At 39.4% G+C, this 15,674-nt stretch overlaps 1 protein-coding gene across 1 annotated transcript in view; it reads right to left on the bottom strand.

Annotated features, from left to right (window-relative positions):
- macf1b (microtubule actin crosslinking factor 1b) overlaps positions 1 to 10,258 on the bottom strand; it is a 60,370-nt gene extending 50,112 nt beyond the window's left edge. Inside the window, exon 1 of the mRNA XM_048154127.1 lies at positions 10,146 to 10,258. The gene's annotated coding sequence lies outside the window, so the exon portion shown is untranslated. The remainder of the gene's footprint in view (positions 1 to 10,145) is intronic.
- Positions 10,259 to 15,674: the final 5,416 nt, after the last annotated feature.

Raw genomic sequence — 15,674 nt, 5'->3', positions numbered from 1 at the left:
GTCTCAAATGCGTATTTAGGCATTTAGACCTGGTCTTTTCACGATCGGATAGCTATCCGATCAGAGAAAATGCATGTAGTCACCAGGTGCAAACAGACCCTTTGACGTTCTTCAAGCGCTTAGATATACACGGGAGCGTTCGAAAGCAGGCATCTATCAGAGGATCCCTAATATATGCTTTCAAATGCTCCCGTGTATATCTAAGCGCTCGGTGAAGAACGTCAAAGATGTCTACGACTGTCACATCAATGGTATAAAAGTGCGTCAAGACTTTGAACTTAAACGTGGCTGGGGCATCTATTTTACTCACACTGCTGTCCGCCATCCTGTTAATAACCTCTTTTTCTTAGGCTAGTTAACTTAAGTTCACGTTTCCCTCATTCATGTGTCGAGCACCGCCTTGAAGTAGGACGCTTTGAGCAAAGAAATCTATATATAGCGCTTTATTTTTTTTTTTATTAAAATATCGATATTTGCCGCAGCGATACGATTCTCGTATCGCACAGAGAAGGATGACGATATATCGCCATATCGATATTCTGTCCCACCCCTAGATGACATATCAAATGTTTAAACTGAGAAAATGTATCATTAGGGAAAAATTTAAGGGAAAAATAAGTTGATTTTAAATTTCATGGCATCAACACATCTCAAAAAAGTTGGGACAAGGCCATGTTTACCACTGTGTGGCATCCCTTCTTCTTTTTATAACAGTTTGCAAACGTCTGGGGACTGAGGAGACAAGTTGCTCAAGTTTAGGAATAGGAATGTTGTTCCATTCTTGTCTCATACAGGCTTCTAGTTGCTCAACTGACTTAGGTCTTCTTTGTCGCATCTTCCTCTTTATGATGCGCCAAATGTTTTCTATGGGTGAAAGATCTGGACTGCAGGCTGGCCATTTCAGTACCCGGATCCTTCTTCTACGCAGCCATGATGTTGTAATTGATGCAGTATGTGGTCTGGCATTGTCATGTTGGAAAATGCAAGGTTTTCCCTGAAAGAGACAACGTCTGGATGGGAGCATATGTTGTTCTAGAACTTGGATATACCTTTCAGCATTGATGGTGCCTTTCCAGACGTGTAAGCTGCCCATGCCACACGCACTCATGCAACCCCATACCATCAGAGATGCAGGCTTCTGAACTGAGTGCTGATAACAACTTGGGCTGTCCTTGTCCTCTTTAGTCCGGATGACATGGCGTCCCAGTTTTCCAAAAAGAACTTCAAATTTTGATTCGTCTGACCACAGAACAGTTTTCCACTTTGCCACAGTCCATTTTAAATGAGCCTTGGTCCAGAGAATACGCCTGCGCTTCTGGATCATGTTTAGATATGGCTTCTTTTTCGACCTATAGAGTTTTAGCCGGCAACAGCGAATAGCACAGTGGATTGTGTTCACCGACAATGTTTTCTGGAAGTATTCCTGAGCCCATGTTGTGATTTCCATTACAGTAGCATTCCTGTATGTGATGCAGTGCCATCTAAGGGCCCGAAGATCACGGGCATCCAGTAAGGTTTTCCGGCCTTGACCCTTACGCACAGAGATTGTTCCAGATTCTCTGAATCTTTGGATGATATCATGCACTGTAGATGATGATAACTTCAAACTCTTTGCAATTTTTCTCTGAGAAACTCCTTTCTGATATTGCTCCACTATTTTTCACCGCAGCATTGGGGGAATTGGTGATCCTCTGCCCATCTTGACTTCTGAGAGACACTGCCACTCTGAGAGGCTCTTTTTATACCCAATCATGTTGCCAATTGACCTAATAAGCTGCAAATTGTTCGTCCAGCTGTTCCTTATGTGTACATTTAACTTTTCCGGCCTCTTATTGCTACCTGTCCCAACTTTTTTGGAATGTGTAGCTCTCATGAAATCCAAAATGAGCCAATATTTGGCATGACATTTCAAAATGTCTCACTTTCAACATTTGATATGTTATCTATATTCTATTGTGAATAAAATATAAGTTTATGAGATTTGTAAATTATTGCATTCCTTTTCTATTCACAATTTGTACAGTGTCCCAACTTTTTTAGAATCGGGTTTGTAGAAATTTACTTTTTTTTCACCTGGGCTGCCTGTTGCTGGCAGGGAGGAGTTGACAACGGAGACAGCAATTTGGACACTTTCTGCTTCTTGTAGCGACAGAAACAATTTTCATTTAATACTTAAATGTACTGCCTAATACAGTGTCTGTATCTGTCATGTAACAGAAGGATGCAACGCAGGTGGTCTGAGCCTGCTCCGGCGGAGCAGGGTCAGACCACATGGCCTTTAAGATTTGATCATCGATGGACCACTGGATGGGACTAACTATGATGGCTGGAGGGAGAATGGGTTCTGGAGGAGTGGTAACTGATTCTGGATAGTGTAAACGGGATAGTGCGTCAGCTTTCTGGTTCTTGTTACCTGGGCAGTAAGTCATGGTGAAGTTGAATCTGGTGAAGAGGTGAGCGCAGCAAGCTTGATGGGTGCTCAGTCTTTTGGCTTCACAGAGGTACTCAAGATTGATATGGTCCATGATAACTTCAAAACACGCGCAGCTTAGAGGGAACATTGTATATAACTGGTCCAGGGCTGCAGAGACCAGAGGTTGAGCGAGGTAGTCGATGCAGGGGTGCAAGCCTCCGTCCATTTTCACAACGAAGAAGAAACTCGAAGCGGCAAGGGCAGTGGATGGATGGATGGATGAATTCTAGTTTAAGAGCCTCCTCGATGTACTCCTCAATGGCCTTTTGTTCTGGGATGGACTGTGGGTATACTTTACCATGTGGTAATGTGGTATATATATAAAATATATATATATTTTAATCCTTATTACTTACGGTAAACTGTTTTTGTGATGCATCTGAAGCTCAAAAATCATTTGACAAACAGTCTACAGATCTGGTAATTATGGCAAGGTCATGTTTGGACACAATATCCACATCAATTATTGTTTGACAGCCAGAGTCCCCTGTGAATACTGACCCTCCCCACTAACTAGATCTTAGGGTCCATTTACATGACACAGTTTTCAATTAAAAATGGAAAACGTTTTATGTGTTTTGGCCGTTCATTTACATGACAATGGTGTTTTGGGGGCCTGAAAATGCTAACTTTTAAAAAGAGGTTTCAAAGTGCAAGTTTTAAAAACGATACCGTTATCATCTCTGTGTAAACTACAAAAAACATGAATTTGTGAAAACGGTAATGTCATTTGTGTTTAGTCTATAGGCGTGTAGTTTTTCTTTACAAAGTGACATAGCCAACTAGTGGCTATGTCGTTTTCACAGATCCGTGTGAATGGGTATAATTTTGACATCATTGTCGTCTGTACAAGAAAAAAGCAAAGGAAAAACTTTTCAATTTTTAGTACATTGTTGACGGGTAAACATACCCCCAATCTTAACCTGCTATGATGACAGGACATGCAGAATGCTGTTATTTGAAGTAGTTTTATAATATGTATTAAAAGTACACTCTTAGTTAACCCCAAAAAATAAAAATTCTGTCATCATTTACTCACCACCACTCTCTTCTGTGGAACACAAAATTACATTTTTGTCAGAACTTCACAATATGGTTTTATTTATATTATTTAATATTAGTTAACTATATTAGTTAAATTAAATTAACAATGAAATATACACAGATCAGGCATAACATTATGAGCACTGACAGGTGAAGTGAATAACACTGATTCTCTCTTCATCACATCACCTGTTAGTGGGTAGGATATATTAGGCAGCAAGTGAACATTTTGTCCTCAAAGTTGATGTGTTAGAAGCAGGAAAAATGGGCAAGCGTAAGGATTTGAGCAAGTTTGACAAGGGCCAAACTGTGATGGCTAGACGACTGGGTCAGAGCATCTCCAAAACTGCAGCTCTTGTGGGGTGTTCCCGGTCTGCAGTGGTCAGTATCTATCAAAAGTGCTCCAAGGAAGGAACAGTGGTGAACCGGCGACGGGGTCATGGGCTGCCAAGGTTCATTGTTGCAAGAGGGGAGCGAAGGCTGGCCCTTGTGGTCCGATCCAACAGATGAGCTACTGTAGCTCAAATTGCTCAAGAAGTTAATGCTGGTTCTGATAAAAAGGTGTCAGAATACACAGTGCATTGCAGTTTGGGGCTGCATAGCCACAGACCAGTCAGGGTGCCCATGCTGACCCCTGTCCAACGCCGAAAGCACCAACAGTGGACACGTGAGCATCAGAACTGGAAAACGGAGCAATGGAAGAAGGTGGCCTGGTCTGATGAATCATGCTTTTTTTTTACATGGATGGCCGGGTGTGTGTGTGTCGCTTACCTGAGGAACACATGGCACCAGGATGCACTATGTGAAGAAGACAAGCCGGCGGAGGCAGTGTGATGCTTTGGGCAATGTTCTGCTGAGAAACCTTGTGTCCTGCCATCCATGTGGATGTTACTTTGACACGTACCACTTACCTAAGCATTGTTGCATACCATGTACACCCTTTCATGGAAACAGTATTCCCTGGTGGCTGTGGCCTCTTTCAGCAGGATAATGCGCCCTGCCACAAAGCAAAAATGGTTCAGGAATGGTTTGAGGAGCACAACAATGAGTTTGAGGCGTTGACTTGGCCTCCAAATTCCCCAGATCTCAATCCAGTCAAGCATCTGTTGGATGTGCTGAACAAACAAGTCCGATCCGTGGAGGGTCCATCTCACAACTTACAGGGCTTAAAGAATCTTCTGCTAACATCTTGGTGCCAGATCCCACAGCACACCTCCAGGGGTCTACTGGAGTCCATGCCTTGACGGGTCAGGGCTGTTTTGGCAGCAAAAGTGGGACCAACACAATATTAGGTGGTCATAATGTTATGCCAGATGGGTACACTTATAAATCATTTATGAATCTTAGCTAATTTCAACATTTATGCTTGCAACTGAAAGTTGAACAATTTAAATTAAAACTTTTATCCGTTAATATTATTAAATGGATATGAGTTGTATTTTTATTGACTAACATTAACAAAGATGAATAAATAACAAATGTATTGCTCATTGCTATTTAATGCATTTACTAACATTAAAGGTGCTCTAAGTGATCCTGGGTGGAGTAACTTCCTGTTGACGTTTGAAGTGTTGTCAAACAAAACAGAGGCTAGCTAGACCCTCCCTCCTACTCCTCCTCCCCCTCCCCTCCGTGCTTCCTGAAACAGTCATGAACGCGCATTTAAAATCATTCTTGTCGGTTATTGGCTGGAGCATGTTTATTATGTTTTGTGGTCCAGGCTGCACCAGTTTGTTTTTATTGCCGTTTTCGGAGCTTGTGACGACTACAGAGACTGCATTTTTTTACAGTGTGTTCAGGGGACAGGCAGCTAGCGGATAGTGAGGAGATGTTTGCTGTATGTGACAAAAAATGTTTTGGCCTAAAAACGCTTGACATCACTTAGAGCACCTTTAACTAATGGGGCCTTATTGTAAAGTGTTACAAATTTTCCTTCAACAGTTTATGAATGTTAACATTACTTGTGCACTTGTCCAAAGTAGTTAGTAGTTTATGTAGTCAATAATCTATTTACAGAAATATGAATTGCAAATTTCAATCAAGCTGCATTTAATAATTCTTTATGCAAGTAAAAGAGTGCTCTGCCTTCGTAAGTTCTAGATGAACCAGTGTGTTTCTCAGAGGAGGAGGGGAGCTGATGTTTGCTGTCATTAAGGGTACGGACGAGAAAAAGGAGACCACGCTGTGCTGTAACCCTTCACCCTGCTCCATCACGGCTCTGTTTGCAGGTTATGTGTGCGAGGCTCATTTGAGATGCAGAGTTAGCCACAGGCTCAGGATAAAGAGGGACACAGACACACAAAGACTTTAGCGTAAGCAGGAAGCAATGGATGAGGCCCTGGGCAAGAATCAAACCAAGTGATAAAGGGGGACGCTCTTTTTTTATAGTGATGCACCAAAGTTTTTACTGAAACACCAAAATTAACATTATAATTTAGCCGAAAACCAAAAAGTCCACTTTAGACATTCAACAAACTATAAGTAACTTTGCAACTACATGTCAACTTATTCTACTAACCCTAACCTAACAGTCTACTAATACTTTAATGAGAGTTAAGCCTGGAAAACACCAAGCCGATGGTTTGGCCGTCGGGCAGTTTTTTTTCGTCGGCCGACTAAGTTTTCTCAGTGTGTTCCGCACTGTCGGCGGAAGTTGGTCCTCGTCAGTATATTTTAGGCCGATTTGACATGTTGAATCGCCATCGGAGCTCGTCGGTCAGTCGGATCATCTGATCATTCTGATTGGCTATTCAGCTACTGCCACCTGCTGGTACGGAAAGGATTTTCTTCTTATGCAGGCGCAGAATGGACGTGCTACTTGGCCGTCGGCTGTCGAGCGTCGGTTTGGTGTGTCATGGCAACTTTGGACCCAGACGCTGCCGACGTGAGCCAACCCCACAGTCTGCTTTCGTCGCCACTAGTGCATTGGCGTCAACTTGGTGTGTTCCGGGCTTTACTTGACATGCAATTGCAAAGTTACTTACAGTATAGTTAGTAAAATGTCTATTATAAAACGGATAGTGTCGGCCCTTGATTCTGACTGGTTGAGCCACGTTCAAAGCCGATGTAAAAATAATCTCCCAAAGTTTCGTAGTCCAGATAATTGAGTAAAGGTATTTAAATGGCTATTAAATTTGACATGATTTTACTAAATTCGCTGGAAATGAACTTCTCAACTCCTCTCGTCACTTACGCTGCACTCACACCGGGCGCCGGCGTTAACGCTTCTCATTTATTTTGAAAGGGTGACGTCATGCGTTGCCGAACTGAATTGTGGGTTCTGTCGCGTCACTTCACTCGCCTTGCAAGTGGCAGAAGTTGAAGATTTCTCAACTTTTCAAGCACCAACGCAGGCGTCATACAATCAGATGGCCCTATGCAAATTCCCTAGAGCAGTCGCTAGCCAACTGCGTTCGTGCAACACCAGAAAGTAATGTGATTGGCTGTAATCACTATAACAGTCACGTCAACACAAGCTTCAGACACGCCCTCCATCAAGCGTTGATGCTGACGCCCCGTGTGAATGCAAGGTTATGAGCATTTCCCGGTATCCCCTGAAACGTCACTATCTCTGCTCTCCAAATATTAGTGGTGTTTTAGAGGTAAAAAATGATATAAATACTGTTCGGTTTCTCGCACAAACCAATAGTTTTGTGTCTTAGGACATCAGTGTGTCGCCACGAGCCGCAGGGTTTAATTTAGATTTGTCTGTGCATGTTTTTTGACTCTTATAGATGGAATTTCCATTGACATGCATTATACGACTGACAGACGGCAACGGTTGGAGTTAAAAATCATCATTTGTGTTCTACTGAAGAAACAAAGTCACCTACATATTGGATGCCCTGGGGGTAAGCAGATAAACATCAAATTTTCTTTTTTTGGGTGAACTATCCCTTTAAAGTCGACTATCGAAATAAAGTGTAACCAAAGATTCTTCACATTTATACATCTCAAAATTGTGTTTGCTAAGACAAGTGTCATTATTACTATTACTCATACTAACCCTAAATTTTAGCTGTCAGTATGTTATTCATTAGGCAGCATTTGTGATTCAGACATGAATGATTCCTTAAATCAAGTGTCTTATTGAGGAGAGATGTGCTGTTTAATAAGTAATCAGATGCACCATTTTCACCTGCAAATTACTTGGACTTGGACCAGCAAACAACCATACAGAACAACTCAGCAACTGCATAGCAGCGTGCTCAGAACACCTTAGCAACTGCATAGCAACACCCTGGCAACCAGCCTCAACAGCTTAGCATCATGGCGGCAAGAAGAGAATAGTTTAAAAATCTAGTTGCTCTTGTTCCTCTGTAGACAGTAAGTATAGAAACAGCCCATCAGGAATGGCAGAGAACGGCTCAATTACTGTTGATGTGAGTGAGACAGTGAAGAGATAAAACAAGAGAGACGAGTGTTACAACTTTTCCATTGTGGAAAGATAAGAGAACTCCCACTGTAAGATCCTGCGTCTTTCTCGGTTCGTCACCGTCTCATCTGAGTCTAATGTGCTTTCAGAGTGCTCTCTCATGTGTGCACGGGGCCCCAACACAAACCTGCACCCCACTCTCCTCAACCAGCCTTAACACAAAAGACCTCTCCTCTGAGGAGCTGCACCTCACTCGCTCTCTCTCTCTCGTAGGCCGGCCCTCCAGGGATCTGGGATTTATGGCTATAGCTCAAGCATATTCTTTGAGCATATTTGATAGGGATGCTTACCCGGGCACCATGGGGACAGTGTGTTACAATCCTCAGATTGACGCCTTTGATCAGCTTTTTTCTCATCACAGAGGTTTTTTTCATCAAAACAAGACCCCTGCCCACTCAATTACCACTGAACAAAGAGGCCTGCCATATTCCGGATGTCCTCAGGAATAACATTTAAGTTTTTTGGGGGTTTTTTGCAGGTGGTCATGTTACAGTATATATGGAAGCTTGTTCCTGGAATAAAAAAATAATAATTCTCACAATTCTGACTTTTTTTTTCTTGCAATTGCAAGTTTACAGTATATCTAACAACTCTGTCTTTTTTTCTTGCAGTTTATATCACAATTCTGAGAAAAAAGTCAGAATTGTGGGACATAAAGTCACAATTCTGACTTTATCTCTCACAATTGCGAGTTTATAACTTGCATTTCTGAATTTTTTTCTCAGAATTGTGAGATATAGCTTGCAATTAAAAAATGTAATTGTGACTTTATCTCACAGTTCTGACATTTTTTCTCAAAATTTTAAGCAACTGTTTATATCTTGAAACTGACTTTTCTCACAATTGTGATACAAACTTGCAATTAAAAAAGTAATTGCAACTTTTTATCTAAAAATACAGACTTTTTTCTCGTAATTTGCAAGTTAAGAGTATATCAAAGAATTCTGTCTTTTTTTCTTGCAGTTTAGATCACAATTCTGACTATATAACTTGCAATTCTGACTTTTTTCTTGTAATTGTGTTTATGTCTTGAAATTCTGACTTTATTTCTCAATTATGACTTTTTTCTCACAGTTTATATCACATTTCTGAGAAAAAAGTCAGAATTGCAGGATATAAAGTTGCAATTCTGACTTTTTTCTCACAGTTGGGAGTTTATAACTTGCAATTCTGACTTTTTTCTTGCAAATGTGTTTATATCTTGAAATTCTGACTTTATTTTTCAATTCTGACTTTTTTCTCAGAATTGTGATATATAAACTTGCATTTAAAAAAGGTAAATACTCATTTTTCTCTCAGAATTCTGAATATTTTTCTCACAATTGAAAATTTGTCTCACAATTCTGATATTTCTTTCTTGCAATTCTGAGGCTATAAAGAATTATGAAATATAAACATGCAATTGTGACAAAAAGTCAGATTTATGAGAAAAAAAGTTACTTTTTTATTTTTTTATTCAGTGGCAGAAACAAGCTTTCACATGTTTTAAGAAAATTTCATACATCTAAAATAAAATAAAATCAATTAAATAAAAAATCACTGGTTCTAATATATCCACAGTCTTACATATTATTTTTTAGTTATATGCTTAGGTTTAGTTATAAATAAGGATTTGTAGTCTTAAATCTGAAAACATAAGCAACATGGCATAAATGTCTCACCAGAAATTACTGTACATCTCCATACAGTATGATGTCATGAGAAATGAGATGCTATACTTCAAAAGACAAAAGGATGAAAACCCTGGGTGGAGTCGGTTAAAATATCTCAATAGTAGCACAAAAGAAACTTGAGCTTATTCAATTTTCAAATAAAAAGCTGTTGTATAACAAGTAACAGAAGAGAATGAAATAATGGCCATGAAATGTGTGTGTAAAGTGGGGTTCAGAGGTGTAAGTGGTGAACATAAACAGATTTCTTTTTCAGAAAAACTGAAATATTGTGAATAAGAAGTATTTTTTGATTTTGAACTTGTAATTTCTAGGTTTCTACTTAAATACAAGTGAATGAGTGACACTGATCATGTGACTCAAGCACAAGATTTTATTTTTGAACATACGCTGGAGAATATGATCATCAGGAATGCAAATCATTCAATTAAATGTTTCATGTTTTTTTTCTATTACATTAGAAAATAATTTAAAATCAAAGCATTTTCAGAGGTGTTCTCAGATGTTTTTGTGAGGAACTCACAGCAGGATCCACTGGAGGGAGTCTCATCTCCATGGCCTTGAGCCAGTGTCGCAGCGCCCTGATCTGACCTCTGAACTCACTCTGCCACTGACTCCACTCCTCTGAATCCATCCTGTGACAGAAAATACCACAACACATTTACACTTCACTGATATAGTGGAAAGATCCTTGATGAATGTTCAGAGTGAGCAGAGTTTAAATATAAGCAGGGGTGCACATAGGCTAATGTATGCAGGTGCGGATGCGCGGTAAAAACAAACCAGAAACCATGAAGAGAAGCGCTTTTGAGTAGGCTACCAACATTTATGAGGACCAGTTCACAGGGACACGTTTACTTGCTGGAATAGGATTTTTCTCCATCTCTGGTAAGATAGCAATCATGATGATAAGTGTGTTCTTTAATTATTAGGTGTGCAACAGATCGCAGTTAATCCATGATCCGTACGGATAAGGTCCAACGGTTCAGCACGCATGTGATTCGTGGATTAAAGGCAGGGTAGGTAAGAAATTTTGTTCCAAATTTGTTTAAACTTTCTATATATATACATGCATAATTAAAATGTAAGAACTCTGATAAAAAGAGTATAAAAATCGAGTGACTCTAGACCGTTTAATCTGTATTAAACACAGCTCATTATTTCCATCCGGGACGAAACATAGGATTGGCTTAGGCGGCTGTCACTCTCTCGCAACCATGGCAACCACCCTTTTGCCACACATGACCTGCCCACTTGCGCGCACACGTTTGATTTGGGGAATCCAAGAGGCATGGATCCTAGGAATACCAAAACAATGGCAGAGAAACAGCAAGCTAAATTCACAGTACCGGCCTATGCAGTTAGTGAAGGCAAACCAGGCAAAAAAAGGAAGACAGTAACAGTACAAGAAAAGGCAATGAACAAAAAGTCTTTGGATAAACAAAGAAATAAAACGCGAGTTAATATCGGCGTGGCTTTCCAGCGATGGCGAGAACTGAGGGAACTCAAGGGGCTGAAAAGTGACTCCTTGATGGCTTTATTTCTGCTGGACAGGTAAATCTTTCTTTTTGTATTTTGATCATACATATTTTTTTGTTTATTTTTTCATGAAGCATGTGTCATTAGCACACGTAGCTGCGTAATATAGCTAACATAACATTACTTAGCGAGCCGTAGTAGAGACGATAAATAATGATAGCTATAGTGTTGAATTGTGCATAATTTTACCCTCTGTCTAAGTCTTTTACCATGTTCACCTGTAAGTTTACCTGCACGTTTTTTTCGCCTTTGTTTTGTTTTTATATTCTCTACCTATGTTTACTGATGTCTTTATCTTGTATCTGTGTGTGTCGTACACACTTTGTTGTATGTGTGTGTTATTATTTTGTGTCTGCAATGCAGTTGTGAGTTGATATTTGAGTGTATGTTACTCTGTTGATCTGTAGAACAACGTATATGTTATGAATCTTACACGAAATTCATCTTCATCACAGTGTAAATGATGGTAATGGAAAAACGTGTATCATGCAACCTGTTTTTAGCTTTGCCTTATAGATAACTAGCTCGTTAGCGATTCAAAAAATATATATTTTAAACTTTACCAATATCAATATGCTAGCTTGATAGTGAGTACTAAAATACATCTTGTTTATCTTCATAATTATAAAGTTATTTTTATTACATGTGATTCTGACATGATGTCACTACATGCACTGTGCTCCTTCCTCTCCGCTCGTCTCAGGTAAATAATGCGTCTTCCAGCTCAGTGGTCGGAGTCACACGTTCATGCGTTTTGGGGGCGTGGCTTTGGAAGGAGCCCAGAAGGGAGGGGGTGGAGTGAATGGAAATAATGAGCTGTCTTTAAAACAGTCGTGAGAGGTCTACAGACACTCGATTTTTATACTTTCTTTTTCAGAGTACTTACATTTTAATTATGTATTGATATATAAATAAAGTTTAAACAAATTTTGAAAAAAAGTTTTTTATACATTTTTTTGCCTACCCTGCCTTTAACTGCTAAATTTAACCGTCATAGAGTGATAGTTTATAATTTGGACGTGTTTTGTCTCGCCAATTAACACATTCAAACGATTTTAAAAGCGGAAGAAGAGGCGAAAATCGGGACTCGCGAGCTGTTATCTCTGTGCACAGCCTCACACCCCCGAAACGCGCGCACGTAGAGAGAGTTTTCTTTGTGCGTGAACGGACACATATAGGGGGTATGCATCGACGTCACTTTCCCGCCGAAAACGCGCTCCCTCAGCTGGACTGAGTGGCAAAAGAACCTGCTGCGTAACTGGATTAATAGGAGAAACGGCGAAAACGCGAGTAAAACTAACGAATTACCCTAAAGGTTGGACTCGAAAGTGTTTCTTACAACTTGTCAAATAAACCTAATCCATGGATATTGACATGCAGCCAGGAGTCGTGTTTCCTTACATTTATATGTGCCTGATTTGACGCCGGGGAAATACATAAAGCAAATCTGGCTGTGAATATTTTATATAACTACAATATCGGTAGGTTTAAATCTGCTTAATCACTTATATCAATGTTATATCGTCATATTATCCAGCCCTAAAACATATATAGTTTTATAGTATAGTTTTTGACAGCGTTGTTTATTTAAAAACACCCAATTATGCATAAGATAAGATGGAAAGTATTTAATTGATGAGTCGTCAACATAATATATAACAATACAATATATAAGGTATGATTTTACCTCAAAATCCAACAATTCGACACAAAATGATAACTGCAAATCCATGTTTCTTTGCCTGGAGTCCAGCTGTTTCTGTGACTTGCAGTGATCCATTTGCTTCTTTTTCTGTTGCTTTCTCTAGTTTTTAAATATATACCTCAGGGTTTGTGTAAAATCTATTTGTACAGTCAGCCGCAAAGCTCTTTCCCGTTTTGAATGTGTTTTGTGTGTTTTTCGTGACATTCACGCTGAAAACCAATTGCTACTGCTCAGTCTTTTGCCACTCAGCGTGCGTAACCGCAGTCAGCGGTCGACGGTGACGTCACGTGCATACCCTCTATACACAAAATTATGTCAAAACCGGATGTATGTCAGTTATTCGGTCTGTGCCTTCCTTCTTAAAGTGACAGCAGCCTAATATTCTTGCTGTTGTCTGTGTCATTAAAGGTGCAGTATGTAATAATTCTGTCCGCTAGAGGCCTATTCAAAACAAAGGCGTAGCTTGATGACGACAAGTTTGAGAGCGGAATCTTGGGACATGTGGTCTTCACCTCAACAGACGGTGGAAAAGAATAGGGATTGGACTCGGGAACAAATCATGTTCATGGATGTGATTATTAACGTTACTGTAGTATGAAGCAGAGCAGGACCGAGTGTTGTGGGAGCTGAACGAGGAGCTGGAGCAATTGCGCAACACACGCCTCACGAGCAGCAGAACTTTTATTATGAGTCGCCGGCGCCGCTTCCGCTTTTCCGGTCATGAGTATGAGGTAACGCAGCTCTGTTTATCATATTAGATACATTTGAGTGTGTTGAAAATGATGTTATAACGTTACTCTGTGCGTTCGCTCGGCGGCACTGAGACACTGTTACACACTGCAGTAAGATAGATCGATTTTAGAATATCATATTAAATGCTGGATGGTTTGTGTTGATAAATGGCATGAAATTAATTTTAAAATGTATTGTATATTGGAGAAAATGCTGTATTACTGTTACTAAAAATAAAGCTGCATCTGATTATGCTATGTTAGCTACTTCACAAAATAGTGTTTTTCTCTGAGGCATGGTAAAGCATGGTACTCGCAAAAAAATCAAGAAAATTAGATTTAAACAATAAAACTAAACGTGTTGAGCTATATAACAATAGTTTTATGTCTATAAATATATCAAATCAGTTGTCCCCTTGTCTATTAAAACATGTAAATATTAAAGCGTCTTTGTTGTTTCCACGGTTTCTACAAAATAAACCGGAAACTGAGAGTAACGCGGGTATGACGCAATTGACAGGCGACTCCTCACACGTCCCGGAGCCTTGGTTAAAATTGCAATTTTCTCACGATTTACAAATAGTTGGAAACATTTGGGATATTTTAAGTACTCAAGCGAACAATATATAACACTGGCCTAGTGGTTTTTAGATATTTTACTTCAAAAATATTACATATTGCACCTTTAATGTTAGATAAAAATATATTTATTATCATCTACCATGTTCGAGAGAAAAGAAGGTCGTGAGGAGAGCAGTCAGGAGGAAAGTGATGAGGACCTTTTTAGAATAAGTGTGTCGCGTAAAGTGTGAGTACCAAGCAACATCTCCAGGTGCTCCCTTGAGAACCAGACCAAAAAAGTTATGTGCACCCCTGAATATAAGATATGAGTTTCACATGTTTTGGTCACTACATCATTCCCAGACTTCCATTTGTGATACCTCATAGTTACCATTATTTTTAAATGTAGAAATCAGTCATAAAGAAGGTGTGGATGTGTCAAACGTCTGACTGGTAGTGTACAGTGTTTTTGTCTTTGAATATTTTTCTGTCTACTGTTGTCTGTTTTGTTGATTGTATACCAATGTCTGTACTTATTCTGTTCATTTTATTATTCAGTACAAACCAATTCATGACATTTTGACAATAAACTCTCTACTGGGTCAGAATAGAATAGAATATATAATTAAGGACATTTGTACACAATGTTGTGCATTGTGAATGTAGTTACTGCTACAGGGTGTTTGTTAGACATTACAGACAGCGGAGTGACTATATTCAGCACATCCTCATGTGCCTTATTCATTTCATGAATCAGTTCCCACATATAATAATAATATGGGACACAAATTAATTAATCAAATGTCATCTTTCTGCAAGAGGATAAAGCTGATTTGATATGTCCCGCTGGTCTGAAAGTCCTTAAAATCAGAGCAGGGAGCTGTGCAGTGAGTAACAGGTGTTTCATATCTTAGCTGTTACTATATATATTTTCAGTAATATATAAGTAGGTTTGGTGCAAAGCCCCATTAATTGTTTAAAGGTTATACCAAATAACTGTGATAATGAGTCCTGGGCACTACAACACCAACACAAAACAACCAGGTGTTCCTAACCTAGTATGATATGATTTTATGATTTGGTCCCACTTTATATTAAGTGGCCTTAAGTACTGTGTACATACATTTAAATTAATAATTTGATTATTGTGTACATACATGTTTTTACATTGTACTTATATTTTAAAAATACCTGCATGTAATTACATCTGTAATTAATTTCTGTATTTACATTTATAATTACACTGTTGACCTTCCCTCACACCTTACCCCTACCCTTAAAGGTGCTACAGAGGATCTTTTTGTCGACTGAGAAACTAAAGACTGTTACTGAGTTTTTGAAATTTCGAGGGAACGCGTCCCAAAACTGTATTGCACGAGTATTGGAACACGAGTGTTTACCACCGGCATTCGCTGTGTCGTGTTAGTGGGTTCATTATGTCGGACTCACTGCAGGTAACTCATAATCTGCAGTTGTTACTCCTGTCTCCTGACAAAAACATTGCATGCGGCACCTG

This window comes from Megalobrama amblycephala, linkage group LG13, assembly GCF_018812025.1.
Source record: "Megalobrama amblycephala isolate DHTTF-2021 linkage group LG13, ASM1881202v1, whole genome shotgun sequence".
Lineage (NCBI taxonomy): Eukaryota > Metazoa > Chordata > Actinopteri > Cypriniformes > Xenocyprididae > Megalobrama > Megalobrama amblycephala.
Note: the sequence above shows the minus strand (reverse complement) of the source record. Positions and strands in the feature narration are given on the sequence as shown.